The following is a 22,476-nucleotide window of genomic DNA, read 5'->3' as shown; positions in this document are numbered from 1 at the left end:
GCAGATACATACTGCAAAAAAGTAGATGTTCCTTTGTTACCATCTGAGGTTCCTGCAACCTACTTATTTGTCCAAGCACTCTCAAGAGATATCCTAATTATTATGTACTTTGGAATTCTAGATAATCAGTGCCATTTAGCACACAGGACTCATTACATGTACTCTGGTTTTGCTTGCTGTGCGGTAGATCCCCCCTTTTCCTGTTGCTAGTTGAACGGTTCAGACTGTAGAAACAAAGGGACACACTTAGATCATTTACAAAGAATTTTTGTATTGAGATTATTAGACACAGGGTGTCTAGGTTAGTATAAACCATGGATTTTTATGTTGTTAATAAAGCTGGTACGTACATTACAACCATGTAAGTTTTTAAAGTCTGTATGTTATATTCCTTTCACTCAGTTTGTTTTAGAAGTATACAAAAATCAGAGTAGAGAAATATGCAGCCTGTTAAACCTTCGTTAGCTATCATGCTACACTGAAAAAGGTAAATGCTTATATTACTGAGTTAATGCAAGTACTTCCTGTGCTTTTCAGTTCATGCTTTATAAAGTTAACCTTTCTTCTCTCTTACTTTGGGTTCACTGTTACCATTTAAATTACTTGTGCTCTTCTAATCTGTCTGCGCAACTCTATATACTTCATATGGTCAAGTTATTTTTATTCTAAGCCAACACTTTACTTTGCTTTTGAAAATACTGATCTTCTAAGTGTTCGTGTATGTCTATGTTATTTTATGCCCCTTTCCAGGCCCTATTTCCAACAAGGGGGGAAAAGGAAAAAGCTGGAAAAAAACTGAGATGTATAGCACTTGTATATAAGTGGTTCCATTATACAATTAAATGACAAAATCATTCTTCTACAACATGAAAACAAATACAGAATCGCACAGCATTGGAGGTAGGAAGGCACCCATGGAAACTGCCAGCCCTGGTCCTCTGCTCAGAGCAGGGCCAGCAAGAACAGGCTGCTCCAGGCTGTGTCCAGGCAGATTTTGAATACCTCCAAGGATGGAGACTGTGCAGCCCCTCTGGATGACCAGTTCTAGTGTTTGACCCTCACAGGGAAGATGTTTTCTCCTCTCCAAAAAGAAATCATTTTATTTCAGTTTGTGCCTACTGCCTCGTGTCCTGTTGCAGGGCAGCACCACTGTGAAGACGCTGACTCAATATTCTTTACTTCCTCCCATCAGCTGTGTGTACGTATTGGCAAGATCCTCCTGAGACATCTCCAGGCTGAACAGTCCCTGCTCTCTGAGCCTCTCCTCTCATGAAAAATGCTCCAATCCCTTACTCATCTTTGTGGCCCTTTGTCAAACACATAGCAGTATGTTTGTAAACTATGCAAATGTATGTCCTTTGGATCTAAAAATACCATTTTAAAATGCATTTAAGTATTTTAAAAGCATTTTTTCTTCAGATTTCAGATCTGCTTGTTCTCCAAGCTACTTCAGCACTTTGAAAACTCAGCCTAACGCTCTGAGGCATTTAAAATAGAGAATGTTTAAGAAGATAGGATCAGAAGGGTAAAACTCACATTTACACTTATGAGCACCCGTATGAGTTTTAGTTGAAAAAGGAGTAATATTTCCTGTATAAGACTGTGAACCACAACCCAGTGGAACAATAGATATATAAATAAACATATAACCCCTTAGAAAATTACACCTTGATTAGGGAGGTCTGGTACCTGACATGTAGCCAGTTCCTAAAACTCCTTTTTCATTATAACAGAGAACTTATCATCTAAACATAATTTTTTTTTTTATATTTATGGCCAGCCAAATACTAAGTATTCAACACGGTAGAATGCGTCTAAATTCTTTATATTTCTGTATTTATTCTCTAGGTTTATAAGGTGGACAATATTTTAAGGAATGAAAGCCTACAAGTAATACAGTCTAAATCCAGAAATTTCCCTGATGTGTCTGAAGTGCTGAGCCACCCAACAAATTTAACTGAAGAAAAGTGGTAGTTGTTTGGTGGTTGGCATTTCTGACATCCAGCAGATGTTCGAATAGGGATTTCATAGTTTAGTTCCTGATATCTGTCAGAGAGGAAGGAGGAAATGTCTTTCCTTATTCTTTTTAGTTTTGTTTTGTTATTACTGTGAGATTATCCAGCAAATTTGGAACATCTCCCCCTAGCCAAGAAGACAGATGTAATCCTTCAGCTTTGTAGTCATTTGAAAATGTTTTTAAAATCAATACATACACTGAACAGCAGAGGTGATAAAAGGACATAGCTCTTGTACATTGGTTGTAGCTGTTGGAATCATGTCTGTCATGTTTTACAAATACTTGTAGTTTCTGAGTAGTTCCTAGCAGTGAAGAGTGGCTGTCTGTACCTTCCTGTGCCATCAAGCAGGACCTGAAACTCCGTTGTCCTGCCCTGCTCTAGGCTGCTCTTTCTCCCAGCCTGTTGAAGAGTATAGGGCTTTCCCCTTTCCCATAGCATTTTTCTTCTCTAACTGCTGGTTCCTGTTGTCTTGAGACCTAGATAGGCAAAAATTGTTCCTACAGCTGTACTTGTTAGTTCTTGTTTATGTAGGCAATGGGAATGGTGTTGCAGGAATGAACTGGGAATCTCTTTACTACCAAAAAAATTTGTAGCCTCCTCAGGAGTTGCCTGTTACCATTCAGGAAAGACTCAAAATTGCAGACTTCAAAACTTTTCAAAATGGGCTGTTTTGGTCTGTGGTAGAACTGCATAATGTTTTATCTTATGTTTGGTTGTTTTTTTTTTTTTTTCCCTGAGTCACACAGATCTACCCTAGCTAGTTTAAATCACAAGACCACACTCATTTGGCTTGATGCTAGACACCTACCTCTCATGCTAAAATCAGGAGTGTCAGTGCTGTCAAATTCCCATGGGAGGTTATGAATGCAACTTCAAATCCTAGAGGGGCTGGCTTCTGCTTTGAGGGCTGTGGTAGGTCATAGGTACTCAGGCAAAGTAGCGGGTGTAGCAAAAAGTTTGAGAAACAGGTAATAATTAGTGAACTACATGACTGCAGGCAGAAAAAATACACAATCATTTCATTTTAAAAATACATCTAAAACATTACCAAGATTTTTTTCTCTATATAAGCATATCTCATGTTGTTGAAATATCTGATGATGAGGCAGATAGTGTGTATAGGTGCTTCTTGATGGTGATTCAATCTTCCAAATTCAGCCCAATTAAAACTCTGTACAGGAATGTACTATCAGGCATGTGAAAACTTTTTTTTTTTCCTTTCATTTTATGCTTGTTTTTATATATTATGTGACTAGATCTTAATGTGCTCCACTTTTCATTGCATGGAGAGTCAATTCTGCTATTTTCTTTTTTTTTTAGTGAAGTGAATGTTCCCATTTTAATTCTTCTAACAGTTACTGTTGTTTTTTTTTAAAGTGGTCCTGAGAAAAATGCAGGAGAATTGTCTTGCTAAAGTGGTATATGTTGGAATGCCTCAGTCACAGGTCACAGAGTTCTCTGTAATTATTTCTGCAATAATGTGATGAAATTATTTTCCAAAGGCATTTCCAATGTGTACAATTGATGTGGGTGTTTCACATGCAGGCATCGTGTCTGTAGGGCGCCTTGCAAACATTAGTTAGGTAAACATTGCTCTTACAGTAGATAAGTATTTGTAAAATGCTATTGGGCTTGCAGGTTTGACTGCCTTCAGAAAACAGTAACACTTGAAACATATAATGATGTTGATTACTCGGTTACCACAAACTTGTCCTAAAATGTCATGCTGTACTAAGCCACTCATTTTGCATCCACATTCATGCATATCTGAAATTAACATTTGGTTTAAATAGAGCAATGGTATAATGAAAATACCTGTGATCATATACTGTGAATATGTCTAGAGGAAAAAAAAAAAAAAAAGTGTGATATATGAACTCTCTGTAAAGGAAACAATTTGTTGCAGCCAAGGAAGTAAAATAGCTTACAGCACATTGTTTAAAAGTTAGAACAAAACTTGGCACAAATATCTAGTGCAGTGATGATTTACACCACATTGTTCAATTTGTAAGAACGTGTAGAAGAAGGGGAAGTAGAGAAGCAAGATGTTTAACAATGCTGGAACCGAGCTGTATTGTGAGTGTCAGGAGCAGAATGGATTATCAAGGGGAGCGCAGTTATCTGGGGAGAGATTTTTTTCAGCATTTTTCTATATCTGGGGAGAGATTTTTCAGCATTTTTCTAAAACTGTTCGCTTCAAAACCTTGTTCTTTACATGGCATTGTAAAATTTCATAGTAGTGTGATTTTTAATGTCATGAAATCTTCATTGGTATCACCTATACCATGCACAAGTTCTTATTAAAGAGTATTTGTGAGATGTTTCATTGCGCTCAAGTTAGAAATGATTATGCAGCAAGACATGTATTATGTACATTACAGCCGTGGCATCATTGCTGCATTTTTTAAATTCAGGCTTCTTAAACCAATGAATGAAGCTGAAAATCTTCCTCAGGATTTTCTTACTGATAATTAATAATGATTCTTAAGCATATCTACTTCAGCTGATAAAGGAGGACACCTGTGACATTGAAGAAATGATGTCCAGTTCTTTTCTGCACAAAAAGAAATATCCACATATGAAACCAAATAATAAAACCAAAATAATTTTCGTACCTTCTCCATCTTCAGAGGAGCAAAGAAAACTGATTCTGTGAAGTTTTGTGAGTTGGTAGACAAAAGGAGCAAATAAAGGGATGAAAGAAACAGGTGATGCATATCTACACTAGTCCTTGCTAATATAAATGTTTTTGAACGCAGAGACACTTCTTGGGTGGTTTTTGTAGAAGAAAAAAATGAAAAACAGAAATAGATTCAGTATACTTCACATCCAGGACATTACTATTGAGGACAAAACCCCCACAAATAACCAAACAACAAAAGAATTGTGACATCCTAAGGGAACAGATGTGTATCATTTCCGTATTAATTATCACTGCATTGGTTTAAATCAAGTTCTTCAGGAGGCTTCCATTTACATTGGAAAACATTGTGGAAACTTCATTCCTCTCATACCTGGAACAGCAGAGAATCCCTGATTGCCCTTAGCACTGGCTTCTCAAGGTACTCATGGAAGGCAAAACCTATTGGAAATACCTGGTGGGCCTGGTGAAGGATTTTTGTGCATTTCTGGTGCTGATCACTTGGAAATCCTGTGGGACAAAGTGTGTTGGGGAGTAGGATTTAGCGGTTATAGTTTTTAAATGTGCTTAAAGACAGTGTACCTGTGGCTTTTAGAAATGGAATACAACCATGGTATTTACTTGATTGACCTTAAAACACTGTGTAATGCCTTGGCTGCCATTTGTGATAGCTAGATTAAGAAAAATAGAAGAAAAGAAAGAAACTGGCTGCTTGAAGGGGCAGTCCCTGTCCGTCGTTAGCAGTAACTCTTGACTCTTCCTGGAGGAAAGCAGAGAATCATCATGCATCATGGATAACATTTTTCAATCTGAAGGGCTGTTTTGAGGCACAATTGGCCATTCCTTCTAGGCTTCAGGTCTTAATTTTGTTTGATCAACTGTCAGGATTTCCGTGAGTCGGTTGCAGAATTATCACGCCTAAGGGAAAGCTTAAGGCTGTTGTAGAATCAGAAACCTTGGCTACTACTCTGACCTCAGCTGGAGAAACTGGAGGAGCTTCAGTGATACACCTAGCCTTGTGGAGCACTTGATGGTTTGTGTAATATGTAGCTTTAATGAATTGTGTTGCATTGACAGGTTGCCAGATAATTGCAGTAGAAGGTGATAAATAGATTGCTTCCCTAATCCGGTTTAGAAAAAGCGCTCACAAATATTGGTTGAAACATTTGAAGTGGTGACTTAGAGCAAGTGAAGCACAAGTTTGTGGCATGTTTTTTTTAAAGGCTGTAAGTGAGGTTGAGTTTCTCCCTGCTGTTTATCTGTGCTGCTTTAATTGAATGGCTTTACTATTCCAGTTAAAACAAACTACATGGAAATTCTGCATTTAAATTGTGCCCATGAAATAAGTACTGTTAAACTTTATGAGGCTGATGAGGAAGTTATTTAAAGGTAGTGTGAGCAGAAAACACCTGAGTGTGATGATGGGGTCTGTCAGTGTAGGTGCTTACTTAAGTTGAAGATGGGGTATGTGATTTTAGTTTTTTGTTGAAACAGAGAAGAGAGGAAAAGAAAAATGTGTTAAATATGGGGTTCTTATGTTTTAATCAAATCAAACAACTAGAAAATCAACATTTACCACAATAAAACTTAGGATTTTTTTTTTCTTGTTACTGGTGTTGTGCAGCCTTTTTTCTGTTGATTAAATACATTTGTGTGGGTGATACCAAACATTCATAGATTATATGTTTTTCATATGTCCATGATGGCATGAGTGATGAAAAATTGAATGGATTTCTATCTGGAAAAGTTGCCATTATTTTTTAAAAGTCAAGCATATTCAATAAGCAGCATGCACTTTTGTGTTCAAGTCAGTCTCCAGTTGTGATACCTTGTACAATTCCTTGGCCTTGCTACGAAGCTTTGACATCAAGAAACCATAAAATCAAGGTTGTCTGTACAGTCTTAACCCTTCCTATTATCTAAAGAGCATACAACATTTTGTATCTGTGTTGTGGTTTAACCCCAGCCGGTAATTAAGCACCACACAGCTGCTGGCTCACACCCCCCTCACCCCGAGGGATGGGGAGGAGAGTTGGAAAGGAATGTAAAACTTAAGGGTTGAAATAAGAACAATTTAATAATTGTTACAGAATAAAAATGGAAGACCGATAATAACAGTGATGGCAATAACAGTTACAATGAACAGGGGAAGGGAAGGAATAAAATCCAGAGGGAACAGAAGGAAGGAGCACATGGTGCAGAAGACAACTGCTCACCGCCCGCTGACCGATGCCCAGCCAGTCCCTGGGCGATGATCCACCTGCCCTGGCCACCCCCAGGTATATATACCAGGCATGATCCCCGTGCTATGGAATGCCTCTTTGGCTCGTTCGCGTCAGCTGTCCTGGCTGTGTCCCCTCCCAGTTCCTTGCGCCCCTCCAGCCTTTTTGCTGGCGAAGCCTGAGGAACTGGAAAGCCCCATCAAAGCCAAAACCCAGCCCCGCAATAGCTCCTGAGAAGATCATTAACTCCATCCCAGACTAAACCAATATAGAAATATATACGTTTGTATAATGTCATACACATTATTTATGCCTACATACTCTTCAGGTTGCTAAAGATTTGGGAAAAGCATTTATATTAGAAATCTAAAGTAAGAACTCCTACTCGTAAATAGGCCACTAGGGCAGTGAAAACAACAGCACTAACTCTTCTATATTATGCTTGTCAAGACCAGGGCCTTAAAAATACATCTGTATAATAAGGATGCAGAATATAGTCCTTGCTTTATTTTGAGCTCCTACAGTTTAGAGTGTCTTTGTCTGTCCCTGGTACAGCTAATGTAGGGAGGACTTTTGTCTCCTAAGACCGTATTTAGCATTTATTGAAATATCTTTCGTTGAACAGGATGGATACCTTAGCCCAAATCAAAGTCACAGATATCTGAGTAAGATACTGTATTCTTTTCAAGCAAAGGCTTATGAGCCAAAATAAATAGTCTGTCAAGCTTTATTTTTCACTTCCTTTCCAACTCAGTCTGGCTTTTAGCTATTGAATTTTTGAAACATCCTCCACAAAATCTAACTGTATTTCTACATTTTCTGTTCTCCTAGCACAGACTAATCTGATCAGTTTTTAAATCATTCCCATGCCTGCTTTTCCTTCTGATCTGCATCTTAATAAACTCTGTTATTCCAATTTTCACCATCTCTACTTTGGCATTCAAGTGTCGACTTCATTAATGCTGAACAAGATGCTGAAGTTCTTTCACTTCTTGGCAGCCAAAGATTCAACCCTGTAGAACTGGGAAAATATAACTTAAAAATTGATCTCCGAAAGTATTCCAGGTCTAAAAATTTCAAGTATTAAAGCACTTAGATTTGAGAAAGTTTAGATGCTTATGAGACAGGTGTTTTTTTCAGGTGTTTTCCTGTTGCTATCCTAGGATATTGCAAATCCCTGAGGATTTATTTTTGTTCTTCAAGTCACGCTGCTCTGTGTCTGATACTTAGGTTAAATGCTGCCATTAAGACACTTGTCTTGAATTATTCTTGGCTAATATATGTAAATAATTTTAAATTTCTGCTCATCGGTAAGAAGCAATTTATGATCTGATGAGGTGCCAAAGTGGTATTTAGCTTTGACTGTCTGGAAACACTCTGATGTTCACATATACACAGCCGATATTTTAGTGCAATGTGCCATTAAGATTGATTTCAGTGGTTTTGTCTTACGCTGCTGCAGGTGATCAGGCTGTGAGGAAAGCAGGCAGTGTATTTAGATGCCATGGTGCAGAGATAGAATACTGGGAAGATTTCATATTGAATATTTTTGAGGACCCGTGTTTGAAAATTCGGCCACAGCAAATCTGGGGGATGAAATTATGTTGCATTGATTTCAGTTAGTCTTTCTGCAGTTAGTTCAGTATCCGTCAGTGGCAACTGTGAAGCAGAAAATCAAACTTCTTGGCCTTTACATTGGTAGCACGTGTGGGTTTTTTTCCTGTCTTTAGCATGGTAGAATCTTGAATAATGGCCAGAACTTGCAAGTTCTACTGTACTGTGTTTTTACAAAGAGGTTTTCTAAATACAAAAAAAATAAAACTATTTTTACAAAGTGTTCCTGTGCCAACACTTCTGATGTAAAAAGTGTGCTTATTTGGATAGTGTTTGATTGTCACCATTCTGCAGCTGCTACGTCACACAGTGCATAGTTAAGGCATAACTAAGCAGTGCTACGATACTGATTACAGCTTGTCAGGCGCTTCAGGCTGCTCCTCTGTACTTAACTGAAGTAGGTATTTTCTAAAAGTATGAGCCTCCAGCAACACCACTAAATTTCAGAAGTTTCTATTTTATACCATATTAAGCTATAGTATTATACAGGAAAGGATTTTCTTTAAATTTATTTTTGTTTTCTCGAATGGAGAAATGAAGTTGTTTTGGATGCTTTTCAATGTAATTTCTGACAATTTTCATTTTTAGTGTAGTATTTTGTGGGCAGTTGAACAATAAGGTAGAGTAGACTACTTTTTTATCTAGAGTAGACTACCTTTTTATCTCTGACACTATAATACAAGTCTAACAAAACATGAAGATGCTTAGCATTAAAGTAGGCAGCTATTTTTGTCCTGATGTGCAACTACTGCGTCTTATATTTAGCTTTTCGTTCGATTATAGATTCTACAGGGCAGGGACTTACATGCAATAAGTATAAAGCAGCTTGTAAAAAATAGCATGATACTGCATCAGTTTTATTCTATGGTAGGATTAAAAAGAAAATTAACTCCTCCTTGCAGCCTTTCCATGTTTGTTGATATCTATTTACAAGAAAATTGTGCTGATGTCAAAAGTGACATTCTTGTGCACCTGAAGGCATGAGAGATTGTTCTGTAAGGAAACAGCTGTATGAAATACAATTGATCATGGTTTTATATGGCATTTAGAACAGTGAGCTCCTGCCATAGTGATACTATAGGTGTCCATATATTAAATCATCACAGTGTCTTACCTTATTGCATTCATCATCACTCTAATAATTTCTTTTGTTGAGAATCATTACTTTCTCTTTTGTTTCACTTCTTTCCATCTCCATTTCTTTCACTGCAGCTAATTCAGGGCTTCCAGAAAAGCATTACTATTGCAAGGATCTGAATCAGTCGGTGCACTGTTGTTTTCAACTACTCACGCTGGTGCAGCTTTGTAACTGTTTGACATTCAGTCCCTTGAAGTGAGAGCAACAAGTTTGCCAGTAGCAAAAGCGGTGTCTGCTCAGATCAAAAAGTGAAATATGTTTCTTTACCAACATTGAGAAAATGTGAGCAGAAAGCCATTTAAACTGCGGTAGAACTGCATGATACAGCACTTGACAGGCTGTGTGCACCATCTTGCTGCTTCTGCAACCCCTCCTCAGGTGGTTTCTCCTCTCTGCTTCTTTTGTTGGCGTATTTCTAGGGAGGAAATTAAACCATGCCTTTTTATCACATTTCCTTACATTTTCTTTGAAAATTTAAGCTGATTTGTCAAAGACGTTTTTAAAATGTAATTTATTAACTTCCTTCAGAAGGAAAGTTAGAACAAAAGTTGTTTTATTTTATTTAGTAAAATCAGTAATAAGATTACAAGAAAATCTGGAATTTATTTACTTCCTTTTGACATCATAGAGACAAAGGATTGTAGATGGAATAATGCAGCCCATAAGTAATTAAGTCTCTCTTTTGCCAAAATGTCTTTGACAGTGAGTTGTGTTCCATTCCTTAGTTGTGTGTTGCTTCATACATTTTTAAATTGCAGGCAGAGATTTGTCGTAATTTCAGTTTCTTACATCAGCCAACAAAGACACTGTTGACCACCTCTTAACTTGAGTGGGTGTACCTCCCTTTGGAAATTAGGCTGCTATGTCAGAAGCCTAGTGCAACTTTTCTGTCTTATTGAAACTGTAAGGCACTGATGATTTTGTATCTAAAAATGGGTGTTTTCTCTACATTTCCTGTTGGAAAGTTGTAATTTTATTTGCAGCGTGACAACTGAGAATAAGATGCCAAATCAATGTGAATAAGCAGCTAATGGGGATTTCTGTTGAGATTCCTGCATGGGACCGCAGCACTTTTTATTAAAAAAACCTCATAGCTTTCGAGTAGTTGTGTGCCCCGTTAGTCCTTTTATTAAAGCCTGGGCCATTAGGTCGCAGCTTGTCAACAGATCTGGTGGACTGCAGGGTTTCTGCAGACCATCTACTGATTTTTTTAAGCGCTTGAGTAAGAACCTCCTCTCATCCCTTCTGAAATGCTTTGTGCATGAAAGCCACTCTTCATCTTGGTGATGAAGAACAGGAAAAACTCTTCTGAAGGATGACTGGCATATTGTCCTTTAGGGAAAGAACTGCTGAACTCCTCGCTTGGGCCAGGAAAAAAGCATAAATATGGCCCTGTAGTAATAGAACTTCTAGCATGATCTGTTGGCCTGAACTGGCATATATAATACGGGGGTGTCTCAAACTGTATTACTTTTGTTTATGTAGAAAAATAAACGGAAGCTTCTGGGACTAAGTTCTGTAAAGGTTGTTCACAGTTACTGTTGTCAGTTATGTAGCTCAGGTTCCAAATTAGAATCCCTCTGTCGAGTGACAAATGATAACCAAGTCCAATCTTCCAAACTTTCCTATTTTCTCCAATTACGTCAGCTAGTCTAATTAAAAATACTGCTTTTACCACAGTTAACTTTATTTTAAGGAATATCTGGCTGCAAGTATGAACACTTATAATTCAGGAAAGTCAAAAGCTAATGGCTTAAAAACCATGACGTTTTATTTCTGTTTTATCTGATTTTGTTCATTCTTAGTAGACTTTTTTCTTAAAACCTCAAGTTCTTATTTTTATCTCTTGATATAAATGACTTCTTTGCATTCCTGACTCTAGACATTACACCAGAAGTAGTCAGTGTTATGCTTTACTACATTTGTTAGACTAACATGCAGTCTTAAACTGAAGACAAGAGGGAAATACTGTATTATAAAGTGTTTTCTAGATATGTCTGGCCTTTACTTCTTGCAGTCGGTTTTATTTGTATCAGTTGTAATTAGTTTACAGAACTCTTCTGTGCCCAGTTCCCCCTTTCCTAGTCTCAGTTGTGTTGTGCACATAAATAACACAACTTTTTCTGTCCTGACTTTACATGTACATCTCCAGTGAGTGTAGTAGCCCTTTCACCATAGTATTACTAGTGCTTGCTCCTGAGTTACTTGCTCAGTTTAACTTGCAGGTACTTCTCACAGTTGCTGCTCTCCTGCACCATGTCACCTGTAGGTACTTCCCAGGCATGCTGCTCCCCTGCACTGTGTCACCTATAGGTACTTTGTAGGGTCACTACTCTCCTGCAGCACTTCACCTATAGGTACTTTGCAGAGTCACTGCTCTCCTATACCATGTCACCTATAGGTACTTCTCGCAGTCGCTGCTCTTGGGCACCATGTAACATTCTGTAACTAGCACCAGCACTGGGGATCTGAGGCTTCTGTTCTAGTTAAAAGTATAGTGGGTCTTAGCATTGAGTAGATGCACTGTTCTAGAAACTTCAGAGTTTTCTAAAGACCAGGTGGGGAAAATCATACAGAATCTGTTGGTTTGTGATACTGGGGTGTTGTGGTTTTTTTAATCTACCAAAATTATAAGTAATTGTACAGGTGGGGAAAATCATACAGAATCTGTTGGTTTGTGATACTGGGGTGTTGTGGTTTTTTTAATCTACCAAAATTATAAGTAATTGTACAATGTTAAGTTGTCATTAATTAAAGAAAACATCTTAAACATTGTAGCAGAGGTTTAAGCCATTCTGAGCCTTTTTTTCTTTTTTTTTTCTTTTTTTTTTTTTTTGGTATTTAGCGGAGTTAACACAGCTCAGGAGGAAGTTGTGCGGAACTGGTTTTGGTATGGGAGTTAAAGATAAAACAAAAGTCTTCAGTCTTCTGATGGAGAAGCTTTGAAGAAGATTTTTAAGGGGTAATATTTGAAGAAAATTAAACTAGAAAATTACAACAGTAATCTTTTAGTAAAATCTCTTTGTCTTGCTGTATGAGCAGCCAGCTGAATTGCTGGCTTTTATCATGGCTGAAGCTCTCCTTTAGGTTTTGTTTTGCTTTGCATTGTTACTGATTTTCAGCGTATCACTGTTTTGTTGTCCTTTCAGTGGTAGGTTACAGCTTACATGTTAGAAATTCTTAAAAAAAACCCTTACTTTTATGACTGAAAATAGATGTTCACAGAATGTGCCTGTCTCTTCATGGAAGCCAGTTTGCAGCAAAAGAACAAATGAGGCCCACGGAGATGAGTTCTCTGTTTTAGAGCGCTAAATAAGTAAGTCTACTTTTTTAAGCTGTCTCGTTAAAGAAAGCATAAATTTCTGGTGTTTCTATTTATTTACATTTCTCTGCATAGGAAATAATGAAGTCTGAAGAATTTACTCAGTAAAGTCCCAGGAATTTTAGATACAGCAGCCCTAGGCAAAATTCTTGTATCTCATACATCTTTATCATGTCAGACTTGTGCTGCTGAATGGATCTGTATTTCTTGTGGTATCCCCTTATGAATATGGGTTAAGGAAAGGGAAGCCTAACTTTCATACTTACTTCTCCCTCGTTTCATTGGGATTTGTCACAAACTGTTTTCCCTTTCTTGCAAAGTTGTATCTGTATTTTCAGTGTCATTCAGTCAGCCCAGAGTGACATGAGTGTTCGGTCAAGTGGTCTTCCCTGTGGCTCTGGCTTTAAAGAAGGATGGCATAGCCAATGAATCCCTTAATTAATTTTCCTCTTCGCAAGCAGAATATTTATGTAGCCAATAGAGATATGAAAGCTAATTAGTAAGTTGGAAGATGCTGAACATTGTCCTCTCCTGTTGAGGAGGTAGCTCAGTAAAGTTAAACATTTTAGTTAAAGAGTAGTTCAGCTTTGGGAAAAAGTAAGTACAGAAATGTTCAGGAACACCAGCTGAGCAGTATTTGCTCAAATAAATTCCTCTGAGTAACTGACAATGAAGTCTATCGAGTACTTAATAGGGAGACTTATGCTGTTACTTAATATACTTTTGATAGCAATTTAGATACAATTCTGGGTTGTTTTCAGATATATGCTATAAATAAGAACTATCAAGCAAGCCACAAAGCAAGGGAACAAATATGGCTGGGGAGCAAAGTAATTCTGTGAGGAAAGAAATTTGAAAAGTATTGTCAAAAAACATTGAGAGTGTTTGTTTCGCTTCAGGAATGTATGTAAAATGTGGAGCAAAACGCTACGAGATGCTGTTACCAGTCTTTGCAACTTACATACAGAAACCATTTGTCCTTTGGAGGATTGCTTTCTAACTCAAAGAAGGAAACAAGATGAGAAGAGAATCACTAGCCAGCTATGGTCTATGGAATTTCATTTCTCTTTACGCTGTCCTTACAATAAGCTCGAAGGAAATGGTCTGAACTGGTACAGCTAACTGATTGGGAAAATGTTTCAAGCACTGATGGACACACGTTTTAATGTCTTAGCTACATGCAGCACATGAAAGATTTCACTCCTGAACAAGAAGGAAGAAGATCTGGATACATTTTGTATTTACAAGTTGTTGACATGTAGTTTTAATTTTCTAGTGGTGATTATTTTTCCTACCTGTAAGTAGACTGGCAAGATACTCAACTGTGACTCAAGTAGAGGCAAACTGTGGTCCAGTGGATTCCCTGCTATGGATGCTGTCCATGCAGAAGGGTCACTGGAGAGTTGCACCGGGTCTGCGTGGCCGGGTGTCAGTACTGGTGGGCTGGGGGGCAGCTCCCCCCATGGCTGCCAGAGCCAATGCCAGCCGGCTCCAGGGGCAATGCCGCGGGGAGAAGGGCTTGAGAAGAGCAGGGAAAATAGCTGCTAGACAACAAGCCAGGGTCAGCCCACCGCAAGAACTGACACACACCTTCTGTGCATTACGTGCGTGCAGCACTCTGAGTATCACTGAACCGACAAGGGATACTTAGGTAAGATTTGGTCCACGTTTGAGAGTGCCAGGGAGTCAGCGGTTGCATTCCTCCAGCAGCGCTGCTTGGTGGGAGCAGACCGTTTTCCTGGAGAAGGCGGGGAAAGTCCAGTCAGCACCTCCGAGGGACAGCAGTGTTGTGTGAGCTTATGTAAAAAATGAGTGAAAACTGTTCTTTCCCGTCTGTATTGCTAGGTTAACATGAGAGAGGATTTAAAGTTTGAATAGTGAAATACCATATTTAATGGATATGGAGAGAAAAAAATTCAGAAATCAATTGGAAGTCTCTTGAAATGAGCCCCAGCAGGACATCTGCTGCTAAGGTGGGGTTGCAACTAGCAGGAGGTCCTGAATGCAGACTTCTAATTAGAAAAGGTTTTTATTTAAAAAATAATTTCCTAATTTATATAGATGGTGGAAATTTTTTTTCCTCATGCACTGATAGATCGTTTTGCAGAGAGTCAAATGTGCAGTTTTTCTGTCAAGACCCTAGGAATGATAGATAGGTTGCAAGTAAGCCTTTTGAAGATTGCAGTGGGTAAAGGTAGGGAAAGCATTTCTTGAAAAATATTTGAGAGCTTTTTCACTGTATATTGAAAACAATTAGCAATAAAGAAAATACTCAGGGCCATTGAAGTACAACTTTTCTGCTAGTTTGTATACAGGCATCCTAGTGCTTCTTTTTCTTTTCAAGAGAAGTGAAACATTTCTTTGCTTTAAATTGTTTCTTAAAAAAAATATTTCATAGCTGGAATGAATCACTCCAGGCATTTTCTTTGCTTAGTGCTTCAAATAAGCACAAAAGCTAAAATATTAATGATGTCTTAGTGTTATTCAAGATTGGTGGCTTGATAAGTTGATCCTCACAACTGTTTTTCAGATGTCTGTCTTGTTTTATAAAGCATTGGAGAGCAATGGCTGGGTGATAGCAGCTTCTTGTGTCTTCTGAACCGCTGTCATTAAAAATTAGCAATTTTTACATATTTATTTTGTTTCCTCTACACTTACTGTGTGTAACGGGCAGCAAAGTTGACTTGAAATTTTGAGACACAGATGGAACAGTATGAGAATTAAGTCCTTCATGACTTCATTATGACTTGGGACTTTAAAGATCACTTGTCATAACAGCAGTACATAGCCTTAAAACGTCAGAGCAAAATCAAGTAAGAATGTATAGCATATTTAAATGAATTACATCCTTGCAGTGTTGCATTTTCACATTACTGTTTTATTTTCTTTTTATGGGATTTTCCTTTCCCTGCTTTATTGAAACACTGCAACTCACTGTGAAAGGGGAAGATGCTTATGAACGAATGGCTGTATGCTCTGCTCATGTGGATATACTTGATCAATTCATGACATAAGCAGAAAGGCTGGATAGGACCTTGTCATTCACTCTTTCTCCTCATTGAAGGGCTTTCTTAATCCAAAAAGAATCACTTACCTTGGAAGTGGGTAAGATACTTTGTGATAACAAAAGAGAGGGATAAAAATCTGAGCATCCTTAGTACAAAAACGGTTCTTAATTTCATTTGTAACAGATCCTTCAAGGTCTTTGGGAGAGCATCTCATACACCTCACTGAGATGAAGTCTGTAAAAGCAATCCAGTCTTGAATTTGTGCCTAATCTGTCCATATTCACTGCAATTAAGTACATATTTCTTGCTATACCTTTTTGCAGTAACAGAAGTTAGGGGTTTTTTATATAATAATCTACATTATATAACATGCAAATTTCAAAAATACTTTCAAAAATACATAACACTTTAATAATTAGTTATAATTACCCAATAAACATACTGGGTAAATTAGTCCATGGGGTACACGCTAAATTTTGTATTTACACAAATACAGAGCATTACCACTGAGGTACAGATATTCGCTACTGGGGCTGAGAACAAAATTTTGACCTACTGTGTTTTCTGACCACATTTAACACTCCTACACAGTGCTCTGCGGTGTTCAGCTATGCCTAACCTATAAAATAATGAATTTCTGTGACATGCTGTTTATATTCAAAATTAATCCAACCATATTTTTTTTTGTTTATCCGCAAAAGCAACAGTCGATACTGATTTACCTTGCCATAAGCCCCTTTTAGTTAGATTCACATCTACTATATTTTTTCATCCTTTTTCTTTGTCTTACGTTGGAAAATCCTCTTAGTCCATTCTATGTATAGTTTGATATTACCATTCTTCTGTGAGTTTTCATAATTCCTTTTTCTTGTTTCTTTCCTGACTTCTTTAGAGGAAAACTAATGAGAGTAAATTCTTCCCCATCTGATCTATAAACAGCACTATCATCTCTTCTAATTGAAAAAACTTCTGGGAATTTTATGTTCTTAATAATTCACTTGTTTTCTAAATTAATTCTTGTACTGACAATGGGTAGATCAATATTCTAACTCCATGGTTATAATCACATCCTTAAATCAGTGTCTAGAAAGCTCTTGGCAAGAAATAAACTGCTCCCTCAATTTGAGAGTAAAGCAGTGCTCCAGCATCCACATCAATGTTTTGGGAACAAAAAGCAGTGTAAGATCTTTCCTGTACTTACCCCACGAGGTTAGTTTTGTTTAACAAAAGCACTCTAAATTTGTTTATTATATTGTAAATGCAGTGTGATCCAGAGGTAACAATGAAGTCAATGCAGCAATGTTTTTGACAGTAAAAAGTTAGGGGTTTGATGAATTTCAAACATACTGTAATTCACTTTTTTGTGTTAGTTTACACTATCTTTAGTAATGCAAAGACCACAGACAGCCAATGTACATAGTAATTTCCACAAGAACATTCCAATAAATTTTAGGTAATGCAAGCATTTGTATCAGAGTATGGAGATGGTATTACATACTCTCAAGATTTCTTGTTGTCTTTGTTAGTTGATCTAATTAAGACAGCTAATTTGGGGCTTATCAGAAGTAAAATAAATCTTAGCAATGATGTGACAATGAAATTTGCTTTTATTGCTGTTAGGAAGTGACAAGTGTTAACAGTCATGCAAAAAGGACATTATTTGGGAAGTCTGTTAGCTAGAAGAAAAAGATGAATATATGATTGCTGGCAATCAAAATAGTTTTATGCAAACTTGATCTTTCCAATTAAATGTGATTACTTATTTCTGTGGGATTACTAGATTTAAAATAATTTATAAAGAGACAGATTTAAATTTAGGTTATCATCACACAAAATTATGGTAATTTATCATTGTAAAGTAACCATTTCAGATTAAATAAGTAGTGATTATATCTCATAAAGAAGCTGTCATTGAGGCCAGATACAGAATTCAGGCTATTTTTAAAGAACTGTCTAGTGGAATCAGTACTAAATGTGACACTAGTTGGTGTTTTTGCCCATCATCTGAAAATTAGAGTTAAAGCTGGTAGACTGCACAGACAATACAAAGAGCAACACAACAATAATGATGAACACATAACACACAAGCATTTTGAATAATGTTTTATATATTTGTGGGAAGATGGCATTCTAAGAAGAAAGGGAGGATAACGAGGGAAATAAGTATTTGATCCTGAACTCAATGTATGGTGGTGTGACTGAGGAAAGGACATAGTACTGATGTTTTTTAGGCAGAGGAGTGTCATACATTAATAACAGTCTACAACAAAAAAAGATGATGGAAAGTAGGCTTGATCGAAGGAGGATTACAAAACTCAGCTTATTGTCTTTACCAAAGAAATGGTTAAGTGACTTCTGATAGTGGATAGAGCTTTAATCACCAAGGCCAGACAGCAAAGGTTTCTTGTCTGGAGGTTAGCATCGCACAAATTCATATTAGAAAACACAAACTTCTAGTGTCAAGGGTACTTGGCCACAGAGGTTGCTCACCTGTGGAGGTAGTGTATGCTCCCAGCAGGGACGGTGTTTAGGTCTGTAAGGGGCTCTCTGTTTTAGGTGACTCAAGTGTAGGTACATGTATGTACAATGTTGTATAAATAAGTGTGTAGTGTAATTTCATTTGTGTTGCATCTGTCAGTAAAATGTCAACATCTAACGTATGGCCTAGGACATCAGGGGACTTGGCTAGGGAATCATTTTGATCTTATACCCTTTGTATTTTCTCGGGCACAGGTTTAAAAAGAGGGTAGATGATACTTATTTTCCAGACTCTTTTCTAGCTTGATGCTTAACACTGTCCTGAGCAATGGGAGCTGGCAAGCTTGACTTCTCTGAGATGTGGATATTGGGCTGGACTCATCTTTACAAGAAAATATTAAGCACCACCAAAATAGATCTTTGTTTCAAGGTCTGGAAGGGGCGTAAACATGGAGATATGAAATTTAGGGTCCCAAAGAGATTCATGTGAGTAGTGGGATTTTAGGTGCTCAGCTTAGCTGCTGTGATAGTACTTGTGGATGTGTGTAGCAGCAAACCAGCTCCATAGTGGGCCTTTGTCCCAGACGGCCAGGATCGCACCATGAGTGATGCTATCCCTGGGTGTCACCATCACATAGCTCGTGCTAATTGAAAAGAAGCATGGTGGTTTTGAGGGACTGTCTGAATTGGCTTATGTTCTTCAGAGGGATGAGGCTTTCTCATAAAGCCATTTTTCCTGCAGTACTGAAACATGGTATTTTTTCCGAAGTTCAAGGGAGAATGTTCTCTAAAAGCTATGTCTAATATGAGCCCATGCTGAAACAGGTGAATTGAAGCCAATGCCTATGTTCTGTGTCTCCTTTCACATGTCCTTTTATGTTGATATTGAACTTCAGGGTAACAGAACAGTTTATACAATAAAAAAGAAAATCCTATTATCTTAATCGATAATTGTTTAATTATACCGCTAAGTAAAATAATAATACCTACTATAAATTAAAGTTTATTTAATGACTTTTATCTGAAATCTTACTTTTAAACACTTTTTTTTTTTTTTTTTGAGAATGATAGGGACATTGAGTTTAAATATTAACTCAATAGTAACTGTTGGGCAAAAAAACTTATGGGTTTTTTTTCCCCCCTTGCAGACAATTAGATAATGATTATCTACAGAGCTGTAGGATAGACATCAGTGCCATGCTTCACACTCATCTCCGATGAGCTATAACTGGAAGCATACTCGCTTGACTTACCAGATTTTTGCATCTTTATTTGGAATGCTCCCAGCAGGCACCATTTTTATTTTGGGTTACCGCTGCTTTCAAGGGTGTTGGCAGCGGTGGTGGTAATGCCTGCTAGTTAAAAAATAGCGTTATAGTGCAGTAATAGCTTATGTTTGATATTTAGTATTGCCTTTTATCCTGTGGGAGTCCATGCTGCTTTATAAAGTATTATTTACACATAATCATTTCACTGTCCACTTAAAAGCATCACCAAAAGATTATGGTAGAGTTTGGTATAGGAAGAAAACTACCCCAAAAATAGAATGCAGAGCATTTGAGGTTAGCCAAAAAAAAAAAAAGGTGCCTGATGATGTAACACAAGCTCAGTTTCTTATTTACCATTTATTGTGTAGGTACATGGACAAGCCAGAGTAGAGCTCTTTGGTATCAGAGTTCCAGCATAAGTATTAAAGCTCTAACAGGTACTGCAGTTATGCTAAAGTTTATTATTATTATTTTCATATTGTTTTTATCTGTCACTGATGAAGGGCCTTACAAAGGAACTCACTGTTGTTGCCATCGTGATATGCCCAAAGCTACTGAACAACCCAGTGCAAGTGAAGCATACTGAAAACAGGTTTCCTGTGCACAGATTAAAAGCTTTATTTCTAAGGATATGGTGCGTTCCCTTTGCTTATGGAGATACAAAATTACAGGACCTACAATCCCAAACATTAGAACCGTGGGGGATTTATAAGCTGTTTGAGAGATCATCTTGTTCTGATGTTGAATCGACTTTCAACAGAGTGTTGAAAATAACTTTCATTGACCATTTCTTTAAACTAGCTGCACTGGTTTCCCCTGATGGACTGTGAAAATGTTAATTTTCAGCCTGTAGTCCATCAAGATGCTTTGTGCTCCTTTGCTGTCTTTCCTTCTCAGATAAGTGCTTATTTGGTGTGCTGCTGTTTCTGACCAAGCTACAGCCTGTGACTACAGCCTGTGCAGATCTGTCAAATTACTGGCCCTCACAAGTACTGGTTTTAAGAGAAAATTTCATGACATGAAGGCTGCCTTCTGTTTTATGTTGACTGTTATAGGGCAGGAAATTAAACTGTTTCATCCTTAAGTAAAAAGTCAATTTGAAATATAACTTCAGTTTACTGAACTTAGGAACAGTAGAAAACATGTTCATTTCAGAAAACTGCTTCCTTAGAAGCCATAATGACACTTACAGCTATATCATTTGTATGTTGGCAACACACACAGGTTTATAAGTGTGTTCTTTTCTTCAGAAGTGTTGAAATGGAGTTGTGTTTTAATACCCTGCAGAAATTCTGAGAATTCTGACAGAACTTCAGTAAATCAGCAATTCGGGGATCTTTTAAAAAAGAAACAACCCCCCCCCCCCCCTAAACCAAAACTGACATAGCTTGAGTAATCTTCTGAATCAAGAATAAAATAAAATTTTTGGCAGATTTCTTCGGGTGACATAATTAACAGCATTATGTTTAGGAAAAAAAATTTGAAAGGTAATTTTATAGTTTTCACCTACAAACCCAGCGTCTGGGGCACTGGAAGTTGGATTTAAACTTCAATCCCTTGAGGAGAACATCAAACCTGAGTCCACCTATCCCGGTGTAACCACTAGGTGATTGTTTTCCCTCTCCCATCAAGCTGGAAAGATGATGGTGAGCTCTTTGAAAATGACGGCTAAAGGACAGTATGTGGCAGTACAGGTTTATGATATGCAGTCACATATTTATGTTGGGTATTGAATCACTTGGGTCACAGAAAATGAAGAATGAGTGCTAAGGAGGATGATCCCTTCTCCTGGGCATGCATAGCACACAGCGGGTGTTTCCAGACATCTGGCAAAGTGTCCAGTGCAGCAAGCCCCAGCCCTGCAGCAAGTGCAGCTGGCTTGACGTTGAGAGAAGACGGTGCTTCAGACACATGTGTGCCTGAAATTCCCTCTGCTGAGCTGGAAGCCACTAAGCAATCGGCAGTTGAGTTTTCCTATGTGACAAAACAAGCTGCTCTCTCCCAACTTCACTTTGCAAGGTGAAATGTCAACAAATTAAGATTAAAAACATCTGCAGATGACCACTTTTTTCTTTTTCTTTTTCTTTTTTTTTTTTTTTTTTTTATGGATTTGGACTGCAGACCATAATTCAGTATTTAATCTGCCTAAGCCTGTCAACACAGGGAGCTGAACCTCAACTAGCTACTGCACGTGATTCTCTCTGGGAAGCCAAGGCACTTGGCAGCTTGTTTTTACGGTATCATCAATCAACACAGCAGGCTGCAGCTAACTCATGCCTGTGACACCAGCTGTTGCAAAGCATTATTTTGGAAATGCATTGGTCATCCCAACACAGCATTGTTGTTATCTCCCTGTGGGCATTATCTTTTAATTTACTTTTGATATGTTGCAGTAAATTCTAAAGTTATTTATTAGCATGTTGGTAATAATATAGTACGTGTCATATGCAATAGGTACTGATCATACCAAAAAGCTCTGTGGTTTTGCAGCCCAAAATAAGCAGGCCAACTCAGATACTTAAAAACTACGTGAAAATCCAAGCATTTGCTTATTATGAAAAGATTTTAACATTGTATGAAATTAGAGCATGACTTCCCCTTTGAAAGTGGCTAGAAGTTCTCTGAGGACTAAAGTATTTGATTTGTAAGATACTTAGCACTGCTATTATTTAAATAAGAAACAATGGATACATTTTTAAGCTATTGTAAAAAAAAAAATACCCTGTGAAGTATCAGTGTTAAAATATCAGTTTAATCCAGCTTTGAA

At 37.6% G+C, this 22,476-nt stretch overlaps 1 protein-coding gene across 7 annotated transcripts in view; it reads left to right on the top strand.

The window, feature by feature from the left end:
* SLC36A4 (solute carrier family 36 member 4) overlaps positions 1 to 22,476 on the top strand; it is a 112,737-nt gene that overhangs the window by 77,649 nt on the left and 12,612 nt on the right. The window contains exons 11-13 of one of the 7 annotated variants that reach the window (XR_013926076.1): positions 12,479 to 12,595; positions 12,849 to 12,949; positions 13,855 to 22,429. The exons of the other annotated variants lie outside the window; for them this stretch is intronic. The gene's annotated coding sequence lies outside the window, so the exon portion shown is untranslated. Of the gene's footprint in view, positions 1 to 12,478; positions 12,596 to 12,848; positions 12,950 to 13,854; positions 22,430 to 22,476 lie in introns of those variants that run through there. 7 annotated transcript variants of the gene reach the window in all.

This window comes from Falco punctatus (assembly GCF_963210335.1).
Source record: "Falco punctatus genome assembly, chromosome: 2".
Taxonomy (NCBI): domain Eukaryota; kingdom Metazoa; phylum Chordata; class Aves; order Falconiformes; family Falconidae; genus Falco; species Falco punctatus.
Note: the sequence above shows the minus strand (reverse complement) of the source record. Positions and strands in the feature narration are given on the sequence as shown.